The 19,779-nt window shown below is 41.3% G+C and overlaps 1 protein-coding gene across 4 annotated transcripts in view; it reads right to left on the reverse strand.

Annotated features, from left to right (window-relative positions):
• The window catches only part of LRRC4C (leucine rich repeat containing 4C), a 584,836-nt gene that overhangs the window by 391,766 nt on the left and 173,291 nt on the right, over window positions 1-19,779 (reverse strand). For all 4 annotated transcript variants that reach the window (XR_004537629.1, XR_004537628.1, XM_033928522.1 and 1 more), the window contains exon 2: window positions 9,546-9,915. The gene's annotated coding sequence lies outside the window, so the exon portion shown is untranslated. The remainder of the gene's footprint in view (window positions 1-9,545; window positions 9,916-19,779) is intronic.

The raw sequence follows: 19,779 nt of genomic DNA on the forward strand, positions 1-19,779 counted from the left end.
TTAGGGGTGAAGAATTATCACCTGGGAGGAAATACAGAAAACATTGGCTGAATGTGCGGATTGTTGGAGGTAGCTCCCCCACCGCAAGCTTCTGAAAGAAGAAAAACCAAGAGATTGGCGAAGGCTCGGATAATAGAACATCGCAGCAGTATTTGAAGAGGCATTACATCCGCCCCTCTGTGTCTCCTGAGGAAAGCGTTGATCACGCACCGAAACTAGGATCCTTGTTGGGACTTTCAAATACAGCCTATTTTTATTAGCTGAAAGGACACCTCCCTTGCCTTTCTGTGGTAGTGCAACACCTTAATTATCAAATATTGCTCAGATCCTAATTCAGGCAGTTTTTCAGGGCTCTAACATCTTGAGTGAAATGGTGTGGTGGCCCTGTTAGTCCACTTCCCAAGGAAATATAAAGAAATAAAACATATGAAATAAGGTGATACCTTTTTTATTGGACTAACTCAATGCATTTTATGATGAGCTTTCGAAGGTAACCCTCCTTCTTCAGATCAGATATAAGCCAATGTTGACAAATATCATTATACTGTATATAAGGAAAACATGAAAGCATTTCAGGAATAGGAAGAGGGATGGTGGGAAGGGTAAAGAAAGGTATCAGAGCTGATTAGATCTCTGTTAAGTCTTGTCTGGTAGGTGTCAAAATACCTTATTTTGATTTCAAAGGTTTTACATTCTTGGATTGTCTAAAAGTTCCCTTTTAGGATTCTCACCAGTCCTTCCAGCCTCCTGTCCCAGCCAATTTTAAGAATTTTAATCTCCCCACCCCTCACTTACCTTTAGTATCCCTGGTGGTCCAGCGGTGAATCGTGGCAGGAGTGACATTCATTCACTCCTGCCCATGCAAAGCTGCTAGCTGATTGGCTGCCACGAGTTCACATCAGCCAATCAGCTAGTGGCTCAGCACGGACAGGAGTGACCTTCCTTTGAAGAACCGCTAGCTGATTGGCTGCTCGCGGCCCAAGAGAACTCACGGCACTCAGTCAAGCTAGTGGCTCTGCATGGACAGGAGTGAAGGAAGGTCACTCCTGTCGTGATTCACCGCTGGACCACCAGGGATACTAAAGGTATGCAGGAGAAATGCGAGGGAGATAGAAATTCTTAAAATAGGCATACACGTCCCCCCTCCATATTTAGCACTCACGACTTTGATTATTTGCAGTTTTTATCTTGCTGGCTCCACCCCCCACAAATGATGTCATCCTGGCGAAAAGGTTTGGCGTTTTTTTAGCACTTGCTTCAGGGTGCAGAGAGAGAATTTCACTTTTTTTCAGCACTTGCTTTAGCGTGCAGAGAATTGTTTTATTTTTTTTATAAACAATCGCACATATGATCAATAAGTTATATTTGGAATTTCACAGTATTCATGAGGGATTTAACCAAAATATCATGAATAAGATAGAAAAAAAAGTTATTCACATTTTTATGGTATTCACGGGCCGGCTTTGCCCCTAACTCTCGCGAATATGGAGGGAGAAGTGAACCGTCACTGAATTGCACTCCACACGTATAATCTAATTCTGGGAAGTTCACTCCTTCCTTCAGCTCTAGAAATGTACCGTCTTAGCATATACTGATACTTATAAAATGACCTTGTAAATATGGAGGGTTTTCTTGTTCATACATCCAGTTTTTCAAGATATTTAAGAGGCCAATATAAAGTTCCAAAGCTGTATCTGAGTGCAGCTGATTAATGGCTTGTATCTTATTCTCTGATGCTACAGCATTTTTCAGTATCAATTTTAATCTTCTGTAACGTTATTTATTGTCAGTAATTTATGCTGGATTGTTGCTCCTTCCTCTACTCCTACACATTTAAATACATCTTTCTGTTCAATTTCCTCTATGTCAAAGACATCAATTAGAGAGATATTTCAGTTCTGGCCAATTTTTCTTAAACAAAGGTTGCTTTAGAACATTGGTCCGGGCCAAAATTCATTCCGATGTCATCAGAAAAATCTTTTCACTACACAGAATTGTTCACTGGTACTGTAGAACTCCAAACATCTACAGTGTTACCACACTATATTTGCTAACTTTAGAATTAAGCTAAAGCCATGGTTTAATTAATGAAAGGTCTCGGAAAAGTAAGTGCTATTCAAAACAAAAGTGGGAACAGGGAGTCTCCTTGAGATATTATTCACTGGATCTTGATATTATGAATCACAAATTATCCATCTGAATACTTCTTATGGAGCATGGTTTGCCATATTTTCATGGGGAACTCAATGCACTCAGTCAATCCAGAGTTTATTTTGTACATTTCAGGATAATTTGTTAAGTGTAAATGCTATCAAAGGTTTCTGTATGGTCAATCATTATACTGAAATCTTTGCACTTCTTAGCACTGGCTAGATGGCTTCTTTTTTGTATGGTCTTGTTGCTACCACATTGAACATCTCAGAATCATCTTAGTGACTTTCTGACTGCAGCTATAGAAGGGAATTTTCAATTGACACCCAAATCCAATGTTGGACGTTTTGCAAAGAACACCCACAAATAGAGGCAGGTGTTCCCAAAAACACAAGGTTGCAATAATCAAAGCAAGACAAAACTACAGTTTGAAGTATGATCCTAAACAAACTATCTGAGAGGTACGGCCAAAGAGCACTCATCAATCTACTGTGGGATTAAGGGAAGGAGGTCATGCCTTTCTTCCTCCAATGGTCATCTAGAGAGTTTGGGCAACCTTTTGGCATTTAGTTATTACTGAAGTAGGTCTAGATGAAATCATCCTATTTTATGCCCTGGGCGTTTTTACAATGTTCCATTATTACAGAAAAACATCCAGATCATAATCCTGTCCTAGTCTGACCCACAACACATTTCAAAAATGGCCTTTTGAGATATAGGTGAACAACATAGAAAACATAGAAACACTTCTTAAAAATTAATTTTGTTTTGAAAATAACAATTTGAATGTTTTTGCAAAAAAAAAAAAAAAAAAAAAAGGTCCATCTAATGCTATGTGTCATTTTTTGGACATTTTTCTGTTTCAAAAATGAACCCTACAGTATACAGATCACTCGAATCATAAGGAGCTTGCCTCTATCTCTCAGACAATTTGAAATGCTCTCTTAGGTGCATACTTCCCACATGCACATAGGCATAGGAGGTCTAGATGCAGAGAAGCTTTACATGGAATTGTCTTCTTGCTTTACTTAAGGGTTATAAGTTCATTTCAAGTTTCCTGGCACAAAGCTACAACTTATGGCTCTTTCGTTGCAATCAGATTCTTTGACGATTGTATAATCTTGTTGTAGTAACCTTGTGTGTGGAGAGCAGAGGATTCTATCTCACCAGCACCGTACTATAGGCTTGTAGCCTAGCATTCACAATGATCAACAGTGCGGTGTATAGAGGTCTAGCCCTGCAGTGAGTTGCCAAAGTCTTCCATTGCACAGTCACTGGACATTTTGAGCAATGCTATCATCTTGAACAACGGATCAGTTATGTGAATATGTTACTGGCTTCTCTCTTATTTGCAAGACATGCTGGATTGCTCTAGGAAAGATTCCTCAAGAGTAGAGCCTCCTTTCCAGTTGTAAAATGGATCAGGACTACTCAAACAGCTGAAGGGTGACCTATTCAGAGTCTCAGATTATAACGTTATATATTATGCCTTTTCAGTTCTGGTAGTTGGCTCATCTTGTTCTTAATTGAACTATCTTTTCCTATTATGTTTCTAATAAGGAAATACTGATATTTCTGGTAGATGCATTCTTAACTTCCAATAACTTTTCTTTTTAGCTAATTAGAGCTCTTCATTTTAATTGAGCCTTCTGTCTTAAATTCAACTTAAATTCAATTTTCTATTGAAATGTTCATGTCTTGTCAAGCACAACTATATTATGTGAACTGAGTAAAATCTTGTAACTATGTTTGCTTGCTTCTGTTATCTAACTTTTGTTTCATTCCTGATTGTCATTACAAAATAGTGTTAAAAATACTTGTAGCATTGTATTCTCCTTGTCTTCTAAATAATAAATCAATTCCTTAATTTAAAATGACTTCTGTTTATGAAGTGTTCACCCACCATATCATCTACTATACTATTTGTGATCAATGTAAAAAAAAAAAAAGAAGAAGAAAGATCATGCACATTAATAATTCAACTAAGACTGGGAAACTGGAGGCGTAGCCAGTAGAAGGAAGAAGGTGTTGATTCCCCTGTACAGGTCATTGGTGAGGCCCCACTTGGAGTATTGTGTTCAGTTTTGGAGACTATATCTGGCGAAGGACATAAGAAGACTTGAAGGGGTCCAGAGGAGGGTGACAAAAATGATAGGAGGTCTGCGCCAGAAGACGTATGAGGAGAGACTGGAAGCCCTGAATATGTATATCCTGGCCTAGAGGAAAGGAGGGACATGGGAGACAGGATTCAGACATTCAAATACTTGAAAGGTATTAACATAGGACAAAATCTTTTCCAGAGACAGCAAAATGGTAAAACTAGAGGACATAATTTGAGGTTGAGGGGTAGTAGATTCAAGAGCAATGTTAGGAAATTCTACTTTACGGAGACGGTGGTGGGTGCCTGGAATGCGCTACCAAGAGAGGTGGTGGAGAAAAAAATGGTGACTGAATTCAAGAAGCATGGGATGAACACAGAGGACCTAGAATGAAAAAATAATATTAAATATTGAACTAAGGCCTGTACTGGGCAGACTTGCACGGTATATGTCTGTATATGGCCTTTTGGTTGAGGATGGGCTGGGGAGGGCTTCAATGGCTGGGATGGTGTACATGGGCTGGAGTGAGCTTTGACGGAGACTTCAGCAGTTGGATCCCAAGCACAGTACCGGGTAAAGTTTTGGATTCTTGCCTGCAAATAGCTAAGAAGAAAAAAAATTTAAATTGAATCAGGTTGGGCAGACTGGATGGACCATTCGGGTCTTTATCTGCCATCATCTACTATGTTACTATGTAACTATAGCTACATGATGCTGGGTTCTATGTTAGCAGTCATTTATTAAGGAGGGGTGCAACCCACCCTGGGCGTCAGGTCGGTGGAGGCTCTGGAACCTCTCTGCCCCGCTCCGCCCTACCACACCACGCCACCCTCATGCCATCCTTCCTCCCCCCCCCCTACCAACCCCATACCTCTGTATTATCTTTGCTAGCATGAGCAACTTCTGTCTGTTGCTCGTGTCAGCTTGAAATCCACTGCTTATTCCTAGGATAAGCAGCATAAAATCTGTTTTACTCTTTGGGATCTTGCCAGGTACTTGTGACCTGGATTGGCCACTGTTGGAAACAGGATACTGGGCTTGATGGACCTTCAGTCTATCCCAGTATGGTATCTCTCATGTTCTAATATGCTACCCATAACTCAGAGTAAGGACCTTTTTCCCATATTAGCATCTTCACTGTTTGGCTCATCAACATGTTATAGCTGCAATTTTAGCTACTTTAGAGCAATACAATACTCTTTGAACAATTCTTGTTACTGATGTGTTCCAAACAGGAAAGAGGTTTTGCAGTAATCGCATCTTATTTCTTCAAAATTACAAAGAAGAGACATAGAAAGGAACGAAAACTTGCAGATCAAACAATCAACACAAAGAGTGGAGATGGCAAAGGAGAACAAGCTAGCAAAGCTCAACTGTCTTTTAAGAAAAGCATGTTGGTTTGTGACTGCCTCTCCTATGACATACGTGGTTAAGATTTTTTAGTGGAAAGAAATTTCTAGAACAAGAGGTCATGGTATAAGAGTAAAAGAGGTTCTACATAGGAGTAACACTGGGATATATTTCTCCACAGAAAGGGTGAGGAATGCATGCATCAATCTTACAGTTGAGATGGCGATGGCAAAAATAGTAACATAATTCAAGAAAGCATGAGTTAAGCATGGAGGCTCTTTAGCTGCAAATTCAGTTAGCTTTATAGTCCTATTCTAGTGCCCTACTCTCTTTTTCACTGTGATTTACATGGCACCCAGAGAAAGTTGCAAGTCTTTCAGTCCCAGCTCTCCGTCTTCCAAGATACTCAGCTGCTCTGAGGCAGAGGGAAAAAACAAAGCTATAGTAGGTCACAATTGTTGATCATGTACACTGTGACTAGATAATTAAAAAGTGTTAAAAAATTAATACTGTCTAGAACATTACAACTGTTTACACTGTTTTGCTGCAGGGACAGTCACATCATACAATATTATTTTCAAAGGTTTTTTTTTGTACAAGAATAAACTGTTGTATTCCAAATACCACTGGATACAAAACCACCTTAATATCAGCAGATAAGAAGCAACTGATCCACCCATTTTGCTGTCACAGGTCAATTGCTGGTCTACAGCTGCATAAGCTATTTCTCCAAGACGGAAAGTTCGAAAGCAGGCTGTCAAGACTCAGAGCATGCAATTGTTTGGTCTAAATAACTACATGAACAGGCTACATAGCCCCTCCGTTCTTATCTCTATCTCCAGAGGAAGCCAAGGGAAAAAAAAAAAACTACCAGACAGAAAAGTGTAAACATTCAAGGCCTTGGGAGAGTTTTGAGCATCGAACTAACTGGTAGGACAGCATCCAAAAAGTCTCACCCAAATACAAGCGACTGGCCATTTTATTGGGATAATGACATCATCAATTAATTCAATATTAAACATACGTAGTTGATACATCTTCCAATTAGATTACAATTGCTTCACTAGGATCCAATTACAAATTGCATACTCCAGCAATATTCTATTGGTTCTATTCAAGTCACATGGTTTCTGGTTAATCATAGAAACATACTTCATTAGTAATTTTCCTTAGCAACAAGTAATGACTTAAATTTTCACATGCTACTGAATCACAAGATATAGGATTATGGGCCTCCTATATCCTGCATAATGCAATTATTGCCATCACAACTAGGGTTGGGAGGAGCTGGCATGGATTCTGAATGCCCAACACACACTGGTGTTCCTAAATATGGTTAAAGAAGATATAAAGAGTGAGACCAGTATTTTGAATAGTCAGTGTCAGGTTTTCTGAAGCAGTTAGATGTGAAATGTGGCAAAACCTGATTAAATTCTGCTTTGCTCCAGCACAGATAAGTTGTTTTCTATACTTTCTGATGCAGCAAAAGTTTGCTATTGAAGATACATTTAAAGTTTTGTATTGAAAAAGGAGAGCTTTCTGTCGTTGGGGTAATGCTCTAGTGTGGTCTCTCAAAAGCCTTTTTTCTGAGCAAACTCAATACATTATATGCTACTTATTATGTGCCAGGGATTGTTTTCTGCTTTATACATGGATTCTGAATGGACATTGGAGAGAGAGCATTGGGATCAGTGAAGAAGGCTTTTGAGTAAATAACTGGCTCCATTCCTGCAGACTAAGGCCAGTTTCTCTTGACTACCACCCAAATTCAATTTGCTGAATGTTGTCCTGATCCATTCATTTTAGAGTCTATAAGGTATGCTATTTTGGAACTGGATACAAAACACGAACCCAAAAAAAATGTAAAGGGAGGAAAAAATATAACTATAGCAAAACCTCCCCAACCCCAAGAAAAACAACCGACAAGGGGGAGAGACAAGAGAACTCTGACCACGACCTAAATTAACCTACAAATGATATAATGTGAAACAGGAAAACCCTCAGTAACACAGCCACCCGCTTGGGGAAAGGCTGTCACCGGCTGACACTCAGAAAGAGTGTAAACTGTGAAACATCCCCGGGTTTTTCCTGTACAATTTATGAAAATCAATGAAGTGCACCCCCAAAAAGTGCTACGTGTGAAAAAAGATTAGGAAATCAAAAAAACACACAATATAAAGTCGAGAAAACTCTTGTCTCTACTCCTTGTCAGGGGGGCCAAACAAGGAAGGAAAGTGTCCAAATCTGTCCAAATCTGAACCAAGCCAGTCAATAAATGGAAGTACTTAGCTTCTCTGAGCAATAGCACAGCCAGCCGATGTGAGACATCATCCGTCCTTTTCTCGACTTTATATTGTGTGTTTTTTTGATTTCCTAATCTTTTTTCACACGTAGCACTTTTTGGGGGTGCACTTCATTGATTTTCATAAATTGTACAGGAAAAACCCGGGGATGTTTCACAGTTTACACTCTTTCTGAGTGTCAGCCGGTGACAGCCTTTCCCCAAGCGGGTGGCTGTGTTACTGAGGGTTTTCCTGTTTCACATTATATCATTTGTAGGTTAATTTAGGTCGTGGTCAGAGTTCTCTTGTCTCTCCCCCTTGTCGGTTGTTTTTTCTTGGGGTTGGGAGGTTTTGCTATAATAATTTTGGAACTGGGGCATATGAACTCTCTGGCATTGAAATGAAGGGATCAGGAGAATAAGTTGGTGGATATTAAGCAATTGCGGGACTATAATGCAACAATATCAGCTCTTCACTACTGTGATGCTGTTTTGATGAAACATAAGTGGCACTCAGGAATAAGGTGGAGGGTTCCATGGGAATGATCTCTGCTCATTTAACTCACTTTTAATATGTTTTCTTTGGCTTCTTATGAGATCTCACAAGGAAACTTTTATCCCCTATGACTGAAATACTGAGACTTTCTCCTGAAATTAGTCTACCTATTGCAAAGATTTATTTGCTATCTGCTAGGAAAGTGTTTGGATTTGGCTAGATTAGAAGCTGGACATCTTTGATATGTTAGAATGTTCAGATTCTGAATTGCTGAGCCCTTCCCCAAGGGATCTCAATATCCCTGTCTCATCCCTGTAACATTCCTGCAAGTTCTGCCTTAAACCCATAAGCCTCAAACACTTAAGATTTTTAAGTGTTTGAGGCTTGTGCATATGAGGTCAGAGCTCGCAAGGATGGGGCGGGAAATTGAGATCCTGCCAGGGACAGGGACAAATTTGTCCCCATGTCATTCTCTATTTGCTGATACCAGTAATAATGGTGGCCCCACCCCTTTGCATTAAGATGTGATGCAATTTACAATTAACACTTATTTCTAAAAAAATAGGGAAGTAGTGTTACTAAACTGTAAAGTCAGAATGTTTCCAGTTATATATAAAGACACACAGAAAGGAAGACAATATTTCTTTTTTTTTTTGTGACCTGGGATACTTTAGCTGGGAGCCTTTTCAAAAAAAAAAAAAAAAGCCTTGTAAATGCAATATTAAATACAAGTCTACAAAATATTTCTTTGTGCCAAGTCAGTTAACTTATGTATTATGCCAAGCACTTGTAGTCAAATCCTACTGCAAAATACGGAGGTCACCTTGGGAATTTAAAATCCTATGCAAAATATGGAGATCACCAAATTATGTGCAAAATACAGAGGTCACCTTGGGAATTTAAAATCCTATGCAAAATAGGGAGGTCACCAAATTATATATTCTGTACCATTTTTAATCATTGTAAACCGCAGAGAACTTCACGGTCCTGCGGTATATAAACTGTTGTTATTATTATTATTATATGCAAAATATGGAGGTCACCAAATTATGTACAAAATACAGAGGTCACCTTGGGCATTTTAAAATCCTATGCAAAATACGGAGGTCACCTTGGGAATTTAAAGAGGTGCATGAAATAATTAGCTGGCAATGAACAGGTGTCTTACCTTTCAGCAGCCCTTTCATTCCTTGTGTTAGTATGAAATCAAGAAAGAGAATCTGCAGAACTCAGATTGCCTTTTATCCTTGCAGCTCGGCCCTTAGCATCACATACATCAATTGCTTCTCCAGGACCCTTCTATCAAGTAATAAAGTTTAAAATTCCAACATGAAGACCATAAATCATCTTTCACTTTAAAGGGTTCAGCTTTCCTTCCTCTGACAGAACTGAAGCATTTAAATTGCAATGACACCCCCAAGTAGGTATAGGCCAACGTTGTTTCTCCGAGGCTGCCCCTTGACTTCTTCGCCTTGATTCAGGTGGTTCCTCCAAGGTCGTTAGTTCATTCTAGAAGCCATGTGCATGTATTTTTTTTTCTGAAATGGTAAACAAAATAACTCATGTTAAATGAATGAGATAAACAAATATCACTTGCATTCTATCAGGCTACAAAACTTTGGGATTTCTCCAAGCACTTTGTGTTCTATCTTGGTTGTATCTGGAATATGATGGATGTTTGAAATGTTCTTTCCCCTTGATGTTTATTTTTCATTGTAATCATTGCTTATTATTTTCTTTTGTTTATGTCCTGAGAAATGGAATCCCTTCAAATTATTACAACACTGTTCCTATTATCTTTACATACTGTCTCCTTATGGTGTCGCTTTAGGTCATGGTCGTCTTGTATGTCATCCAACCGATTGATAGGCTGCAAATCATAATTATCATTGATAATGTATTGGCTTAACATTTGTGTGCAAAGCAATACTTAAGGAATAAATAAATCAACTTAGAAAGCTTTTTTTTCTCTCTGTAAACTAATTTCTTGTTACAGGCAATTTTAGTTGATGAATGTGTGTTTGAACATAGAGATGAAACTCTATCAGTACAAAAAGTAGAGGATGGGACCCAAATTTGAAACATTCTGAATGCCAGCATCGCCACATTTTAACCTAACATTTCCAACCACTTGGACAGCACAGTTCAGAGAAATAATGCCCCTGGACACAGCAGGGAATCTTGATCCCCCTGAACGTTGGTCAGCAGGAGGGATGCCCACTCCTTACCACTGCCACACCAAACCTCCCATGGGAGTGGCCTTTGGTAGCTAGTCAATCGAGTCTTAGGCCACTTCTAGTTCATCCCAGAATGCACTGGGAAGGAGGCCTAAGACTCCAGTCTGTCCCTGGTGCTCATGGGAGGGGCCTGGGACAATTCAGAGCCTAAGGACCCTCCCTGGTGCATCCCAGATTGCACTGGGAAGGTGAAGGCCAGCCATTTTGGAAGAGGCGGGCCTGCTGCAGGAGGGAGTGGTCATCCGTCTTGCCAGCCATCTCCTAAAAGTATGGGGGTTGGGAGGTGTCAGGGGGAAGCTGGGGTGTGAGGGAGTGCGGGGTGGGTGTTGAGCATGTGCTAAATCAGTTAGCACACCTTAATAAAAGGACCCCTTAGTTTCTATATAATACTGGCTTTCTCAACCGCAGTTGGCCACATCTTTGGATTCTCAATAAATAAACTGGCATGATTTTAACTTGTAGTTATACTTTCCTGGTTATATACCTTTACAATGAGAGCATATTGTATAATCTACTTGACACCTGGGAGCATGTGTGCTTTACTTCCACTTTTTTTTCTTTAAATCACTAATTATGGGTTTAATTACATTTCATATACAGAACTATTATTAATTGCTAGAATATCAGTCACACACACACAAGTTCCTAACAGTTTTAATTTATTACATGAAGAAGAGAGTGAAATATTTTCTGGTTCAAAGACATTTCTTCTCTTAAGGCAGTTTAATTATTCTCCCTAAATTTAGAATAGAATTTATAGCAATTTCTCACCCCTTATCTGGGGTTCAGGCTATCATTCCTTGCTACGCACTTAAACAATACATAGGAAGGCGACAAAAATGATATTGGGATTGTGCCGAGAGACGTACACGAAGAGGGTATGAGGAAAATCAAAAAAGTAAAGGCAAAATACATTTAATGCTTTAATAGAAGTAACTGTGAGCGACCTGAACCTATCACTTTTCCACAGATTCCCGATGCACGATGACGCATTTGCTATATTGTTCAATTGGCTTCCTGCAAAGAGGAGGTTTTCCCGGCTGCTCCCGAAGCCATGCCTGTATGCATTCGGGCTGGAACTCTAGGAATTGTTCTTTAATAATTTTGGCGAGTAGGGCTGTTGAGTTATCCAAGCTTGGATTCAGCCACCGCTCTGCTAGCTTCCGCAGGTGCTGAACCAAGGCCCTGGAACATTCTCCCCTCACCCATCTTTGTTAGTGCATGCAGATTGCTAATTTACTGCGAGGCACCTCAGCAAGTCCCACAGCATGCCTTTTTAACCTGCAATAAGCGCACACTAGCACTTCCCGCAGCTTAGGACTTAGAGTGCGTCGCTGTAAGGGGCCATTCGCAAGGGGAGGGAGGGTGTCTTGGAAAGAGAGGACGGGTCCCACCTTACATTGTGTAGCTTAGAGATTAACGGTTTATGGTTTGTTTTATTTATAATCCGTCTTTTACAAGGCGAAGTACAACACACATATGCAATATTTCTATAGAGCTACCAGATGCACGCAGCACTGTACATTAAACACGCAAGAGACGGTCCCTGCCCGAAAGAGCTTACAATCCAATTATGACCCAAAACAGTGGACAAAATGGTGGCTCAATATCAGCTGTTTATGTAGAGAAATACAAAGGGATGATAAGCAGTAGAGAGGGTAGAGGACTACAGAGAGAATGATAAATATGACGCTTTAGCAGTTGGTAGTGGATTAGGACTTAAATGCAGCTTTGAAAAAGTAGGTTTTCAGCCTGGATTTGAAACCGCCAGAGATGGAGCCAGACGTACCGAGTCAGGCCGGTTGTTCCAGGCATATGGCGCAGCAAGGCAGAAGGGACAGAGTCAGGAGTCGACAGTAGAGGAGAGGGGTGCAGACAGAGAGACTTGCCTGACAAACAGAGTTCCCGGGGTGGAGCATTGGGAGAGCTAAGAGGCGAGATACTGAGGAGCTGTAGAGTGAATTGCACTTGTTGGTCAGCAACTGTATGCAGAAGCGGACAGGAAGCCAATGAAGCGATTTGAGAAGTAGGGGTAACAAGACCATAATGGCACTGTTGGAATATGAGGCGTTGCAGCCAGAATTCTTTCTTAGATTGAAGGTGTGGAGAGATGGGTTAGCAGGAGACCCGCGAGAAGCACGTTTACAATAATCTAGGTGGGAGGTGACAAGAGCATGGATGAGGGTCTTGGCAGTAGGAAAAGGAGGTATTGATGCCCCTGTATAAGACTCTGGTGAGATCTCATTTAGAATATTCGTGTACAATTCTGGAGGCCGCATCCTTCAAAAGATATAAAAGGATGGAGTTGTTCCAGAGGAAGGCTACTAAAATGGTGTGTGGTCTTCGTGATAAGGCATATGGGGACAGACTTAAAGATCTCAATCTGTATACTTTGGAGGAAAGGCGGGAGAGGGGAGATATGATAGAGATACGTAGCATAAATGTGCAATAGTTGAGTCTCTTTCATTTGAAAGGAAGCTCTGGAATGAGAGGACATAGGATGAAGTGAAGAGGTGATAAGTTCCGGAGTAATCTAAGGAAATACTTTTTTACAGAAAGGGTGGTAGATGTGTGGAACAGTCTCCCAGATAAAGAGACTGTTTGAATTCAAGAAAGCGTGGGTTAAGCACGTGGGATCTGTCAGAGAGAGGAAGAGATAATGGTTACTGCGGATGGTAAGACTGGAGGGGCCATTTGGCCTTTATCTGTCATTAAGTTTCTATACTCAGAAAGGAAATTCTGGATTTTAGTGACGTTGTACACTTACTAACATGCATGTCTGCCTAGCACATGGTATAAGTGGCAGTGCCTAAGTTTTAGTATAAAAATGGCTAACTATTGCAGTATATAACAGAATCTGGGTGCTAATCCCTATCTATCCTATCTAAATCGATTAGCGCACCTTAGTAAAGAGGGCCTGAATCTCAGCTATGCCACTGGTGCTAATGTAACAAGGGAAGAGGGGCTGGAATGAAGGGACTCAAGGAGAGGACTTTGACCAACCTATCCAAGAGAAGAAAAAAAAAAGTGGCCTCAGGTGAGCTGAGATGCAGAAGTGACAGGACAAAACCTGCCCTGTGAAGACCTCATGTCGCTGTGAAGAATAACATGGGGATAGGGAAAAAAAAAGTCTGGCTGGGGATTGTTTCGGTGAGAGTCGGGGACCTGTGGCTGGTTATTAGTGTTTTTGTCACAGTATAATGCAAGTAACATTTCATTGTTTTTCATTTTGCTTTCAAAATGAAATAAAACAAAAGTACATTCCTCATATGTCTGCAAACTGCATTATTTCTTCCCTTCACTCTATTCCCAAAAGCTGCACGCTTTCCAACAAGTAAGAAAATAACCGTTCCCCCTTAATTTAAGAATTCTGCAAATACCGAACGTTCATCAACACAAGATCGTGAAGCCGGAGATGTCGCCCATCGGGCAAGCCGTTAGGGAAGGGTGGGGGGAGAGATTGCCAAAGGATTGGGTGAGGGGTTTGTCCCACCGGGAGATCTTGAGGGGATGGGAGGATAGGCATGAGACGGACGCAGGGGTGAGGCTTTAAAGCCGGGACCTTGAAGGACCCCAACTCCTTCCGGGGTCCTCCAGGGTGGCTTTTCTCACTCACCCCCGCCCGTGGTTTCAGCTGGTGATGTCTCAGAAAGGCGGTGCTCCCGGGCTACTGGGTGCTGGGGTTCATCCGGCGATGAGCAGTGGGCCAGCTGGGAGGCGTGGCTTGGGGTCAGGTGACCCAGGTAAAGGGGCATGTGGGACATGCCACCCCTCGGACTCTTGCTGCTGTGGCGGGGTTAGGGGCTTTCGGGTAGCTCGGGAGGAGCTTTTAACTAAATTATTAGGATGTTGGAAGAAGACTAACCAAATGAAAAGTCCCAAGATTAGTTGCTTTAACCAGGTTGTGGCACGTCTGAGTAAGTGGTTCCATTTATACAAATGCCGCAAGACCCAAATAACTGCAACAATCATGAAACTAGCCAAGTCCTAGTTTAAAAAAAGACATATAAACTATGCAAGCCACAGATTGCTCTAGGCCAGGGGTAGGCAATTCCAGTCCTCAAGAGCCACAGGCAGGTCAGGCTTTCAGGATCTCCACAATGAATATGAATGAGATGGATTTGCATGCACTGCCTCCTTGAGATGCAAATCTATCTCTTGCATATTTATTGCGGATATCCTGAAAACCCGACCTGCCTGTGGCTCTCGAGGACCGGAATTGTCCACCTCTGCTCTAGATTGAGTTAAAGCGACCTGACTAGCACACAAGGAAGACACTGACAGGCCGTGATTACTGAGCAACCATAACTTTAGAAAGGAATTTATCACATGGGCTCTAAATGGCCACCAATGCAGAGCTCGACAATCTGCCCTCAAAAGACACAAATACCCCCCTGATGCTCTAGACACATCCACAAACACAAAGCAAAATGTAATTACTATCTCTGTGCGCAGACCTGCTGACGAACATTTACACATCCTGATACATCCTAATAAGCTCAAAGTGCTGAGGTGAGATAATTAATGAAGTAAATAATCCCTGAGAAATTCATTACTACTGGCAGGGTAAGATTTTTATAGTAATAATTATTATTACAGCATTATCATCATCTGAGTTATCTTTACAATTGCCCAATTTTATAATTTACTTAATTAGATATTGTTTCATTTGAATAAATATTGCATTTCAATGCTATCACAACATATCCTCCTCCCCCCCCCAAAAAAAGAGCAATTACCACAAAGGCAGATCAGATGACACAAAGGGCTCCTTTTACTAAGATCCGCTAGCGGTTTTAGCGCGCTTAGCACGCGCTAGATGCTAACGCCTCCACTGAGCTGGCGTTAGTTTCCTCCGCGTAGCACGGGGGTTAGCGCGGGCTAATCTGCAGCGCGCTAAAAGCGTTAGAGTATATGCCTTGCTAACACTAAAAGTTAACGTAGAGTTTTGGTTTGTGCTCCATAATTCCCCCAATAAACATCTCATGGTCCTTTTATTAAGGCGTGCTAGCCGTTTTGGCGCGTGCTAAACGCTAACGTGTCCATAGACTATAATGGATGCGTCGGCATTTAGCGCATACTAAAACGGCTAGCGCCTTAGTAAAAGGATGGGATGTTAATGCAGCAGATAATACTAGGGTTATCATATTTTAAAAAAAGGAACCTTCAAGACACTTGACCCTGCCCTGTTCCGCCTCCAGTCCTGCCTGGTTCCGCCTCTAGCCCTGCCTTCTAGCCCCACCCCTAAAAAGCTTCCTCGCTTTGTGACAAGCTCCGGCCGCGTCTGGAGGGCCTGGAGCATGCACGGATGCGTGCGACGTCAGAGGCCCTCCAGATGTGGGCAAACGCCGGGTTTTGGAAAGTCCGTCCGGGAGCCCAGACAGTCTTCTATAAAGAGGACATCTCCGGGTTTCCCAGGACGTCTGGTAGCCTTAGGTAATACAGAGTGCTTAAATGCGCCTTCAAGAGTAGTAGCTAGTGGCCTAGTGGTAGAGGCTGCTGCCTCTGTACCCAGAGGTTGTGGAATCAAATCCCGGGGCTGCTCCTTTGCTGCGGAACACAGTGCATGCCATTCTTAAATTAAATCTTAGTTTTTTATCGCCTGGACTCTATATAGCTAACACAATAAATAAATCTCAAAGGGAAGCCTCAGTCCCACCACTCCGCCGCAAAGCCACTTTTCAAATTGCGGGAAGCTTTACGTGGTGCCTCATCATTGGCTGTCCACTTATTTGTAGTAAAAAACATTCCTTATTCTAACAAAATTAGATTCTAACAAAATTAGAATAAGGAATGTTTTACTACAAATAAGTGGACAGCCAATGATGAGGCACCACGTAAAGCTTCCCGCAATTGGAAAAGTGGCTTTGCGGCGGAGCTGGTGGGGCTGAGGCTTCCCTTTGAGATTTATTTATGTGTTAGCTATATAGAGTCCAGGCGATAAAAAACTTTATATGTGATAGGACTGGACATCAAGCAATATTTCTAACTTACGCCATAGAATTTTTTGATTCTTAAATTAAATGCCATTTTATAGAATTCACATCTCTAAAGTGAACTTAGGTGCAGAAGGCATCCAAATCTTAGGCACACCCTGTTTATGGACATAGTTTTCTTAGACTAAATACCGGCGTCAAACTCCAAAACACGCCGTAATCTGCCCTTAACCACGCCTACCTTCTAGCACCCACTGATCTAGAGGCCTACCGTCCAATTAATTTTAATTTGTCAATTATGAGCTGCTAATTGCTTGTTATCAGTGCCAATTAAGCTTTTTAAATAACTAAGCTAGGCACCCAGATTAGCAAGGCATGCCTATCTATGCACCTAAGTTTAATTGGTAGTAATTAGGAGTTTAAGCATGGTTCTGCCCTATGCCCTATTCTATAACAAAAGCACCTACATTTTATAGTGTGTAACTCTAAAGGGGGTGTGGCCATGGGGGGGGGACACTCCTAGAAATTAGGCACAATCTTATATAATACCTGTCTATGTACACCTAATTGCCATCAGTTGGGCGGCAGCATTTAACACCAGCAATGGCGTAGTAAGGGAGGGGGGAGCGCGGGGAACGGTCTGCTCAAGGCACCATGTTGGGGAGGGGGGGCACCGGCACCTCTCCTCTTCCCATTCCTCCCCTCCATGCGTGCATCCCCTTCCCTGCCTCCCCCCCCATAACTGTCTTTGAAGTTGGTGCTCTTGCAACAAACTAACGGTAAAGGCAAGCGAGATGTCTATTCCACCTGGTAACTACATTTTGGAAAGACCATAAAATTAGTTCATCTCCAATAAGAGTCGCTTTAGATGCAGCGAAGTACTGAACTGGTAGATGGAATCAGATTAGAAACATAAGCAATAATGAACCCCCGCAGAACCGCCTTTGAAGCCTCCATGTATGTTCCTTTGCAATTGTTAATAAAGATAATTGAAAAAATAAAAAAAAAAGAAAACATAACACACCCCCTCCCCTTTCTTCTATCCTCCTTTTTTGTTTTCTCTCCCTTTACTAGAGCTTATTGTAGTTCACCCTTAGTCGCTTTAGATGCAGCAGTACGTTACTGAACTGGTAGATGGAATCAGATTAGAAACATAAGCAATAATGAACCCCCGCAGAACCCGCCTTTGAAGCCTCCCTGTATGTTCCTTTTGCAAAAAAAAGAAACATAAAACCCCCTCCTTTCTTCTATCCTCCTTTTTTGTTTTCTCTCCTTTACTAGAGCTTATTGTAGTTCACCCTTAGTCCTTTTGTGCCAAACTAAACTAAACTAAACCTTAGGTTTGTATACCGCATCATCTCCACATCCGTAGAGCTCGGCACGGTTTACAGGAGATGGGATAGAAAGGAACTACAATAAAGGGTTAGAGGTCCAAGTATGAAGGTTTTTAGAGGGCTTAGAATGCCAGAGATGGAGTAAGTATCACATTTTTGAGAATAGCCAGGTCTTCAGATGTTTGCGGAAAAGTTGGCGAGCGCTCAGGTTCCGAAGAGGGGAGGAAAGGTTGTCCGTTCTGTCTTTGTACCTGATAATACGTATTTTTGTTGCGTACCCCCCCTGATTTTAAATATTTTGTATAAAATCGCTTAGTACTACGATAGGCAATTAATAGCCATTAAACTTGAAACTTGATGGCCCATCTAGTCTGCCCATCTGCAGTAACCGTTATCTCTTCCTCTCTCTAAGAGATCCCAAGTGACTATCCCACACCTTCTTGAATTCAGGCACAGTCTCTGTTTCCACCACCTCTTCCGGGAGACTGTTCACTTTCCGTAAAAAAAAAGCATTTCATCAGATTCCTCCGGAGCCTGTCACCTCTTAACTTCTATCCTATGCCCTCATTGTTGAGTTTGTCGACTAGGATCCAGTTTTGGCATTTGTGAAATGCCTTCCTTCAGGAGATTCTGACAATAAATGTCATAAAATTACTACAAAACGTTATATATTAGCAATAAGCAAGTGACAAACAGAGGTCTAAGCTCCTTTTAATACACTTCTAGACAGACATTCATATATTAACAGAGAAAATGAAGGCAGATAAAGGACCATATAACCTATCCAGTCTGCCCATCTATACTATCTACTGTCCCTTCCTAAGAATATAGGGACATAAAAGTTGCATACTGGGACAGACCACATGTCCATCAAACCCAGTATCACGTTTGCAACAGTGGTCAATCCAGGTCACAAGTACATGACAAAATCCCAAAGAGTAAAACAAATTTTATGCTTATCCTAGAATAAGCAGTGGATTTCCCCCAAGCTGTCTCAACTAATGACTTATTGGCTTTTGGTTTAGGAAATGATCCAAACCTTTTTTTTTTTTTAAACCCTGCTAAGCTAGTTGCTTTTACCACATTCTTTGGAAACAAATTCCAGAGTTTAATTACACACTGAGCGAAGAAATACTTTCTCTGGCTTAAGTGTCCTCGTCCTTAGAGATTCCATGTACCCGTCTCTTGAATTCAGATACAGTCTTCATCTCTACCATCTCCGCTGAGAGGCCTTTCTGTGAAGACTCCTGAGCCTGACCCCTTCCACCTTCACCCTATGCTCCCTCACTCCAGAACTTCCTCTCAACTGAAAGAGACTTGTCTTCTGTGCATTTATATATAAACAGCTCGGTCATGTCTGCCTTCTCCTGCCTTGCTTCCAAAGCTCTCAAGACAAAAAAAAAAAAAGGGGGGGGGGACTGCTGTATTTTCAGCACAGGGAGCCAATGGTACAGGCTTCGAAGTACCAGATAAAACACGCATCACATCATTCAGGAAGACATCTAAGTGCTTAGCACGGCAGCTGTTATTCCACACTGGTGCACAATTTTCTTCAACAGAATACACTAAAGCAGCGGTACAAATCACGCTAAAAGAAATGGATTTGTAAGTAAGTGGAAAGACTCTTTCATACGCAAGCTTCTAATAAATCAATAGTTTTCACAACAGTCTAAAAAAAAAAAAAGTGTCCACAACATGGAGGGAATTTTAATTAGAATTAATTAAGTAAATGTATTGATTGACTGAGCAAATTAGGATCATATCTTCCCCAGCCTTTCTTGATTATGCTTGTGATACACAAAGGGACATTATAATGATAGCAATTGTAAATTGCTGGGTATAAATACTTTAATTGCACAGGCATTCGATGCATATGTTGAATATTAAAATATAGT

Source organism: Geotrypetes seraphini, chromosome 19 (assembly GCF_902459505.1).
Source record: "Geotrypetes seraphini chromosome 19, aGeoSer1.1, whole genome shotgun sequence".
NCBI classification, from domain to species: domain Eukaryota; kingdom Metazoa; phylum Chordata; class Amphibia; order Gymnophiona; family Dermophiidae; genus Geotrypetes; species Geotrypetes seraphini.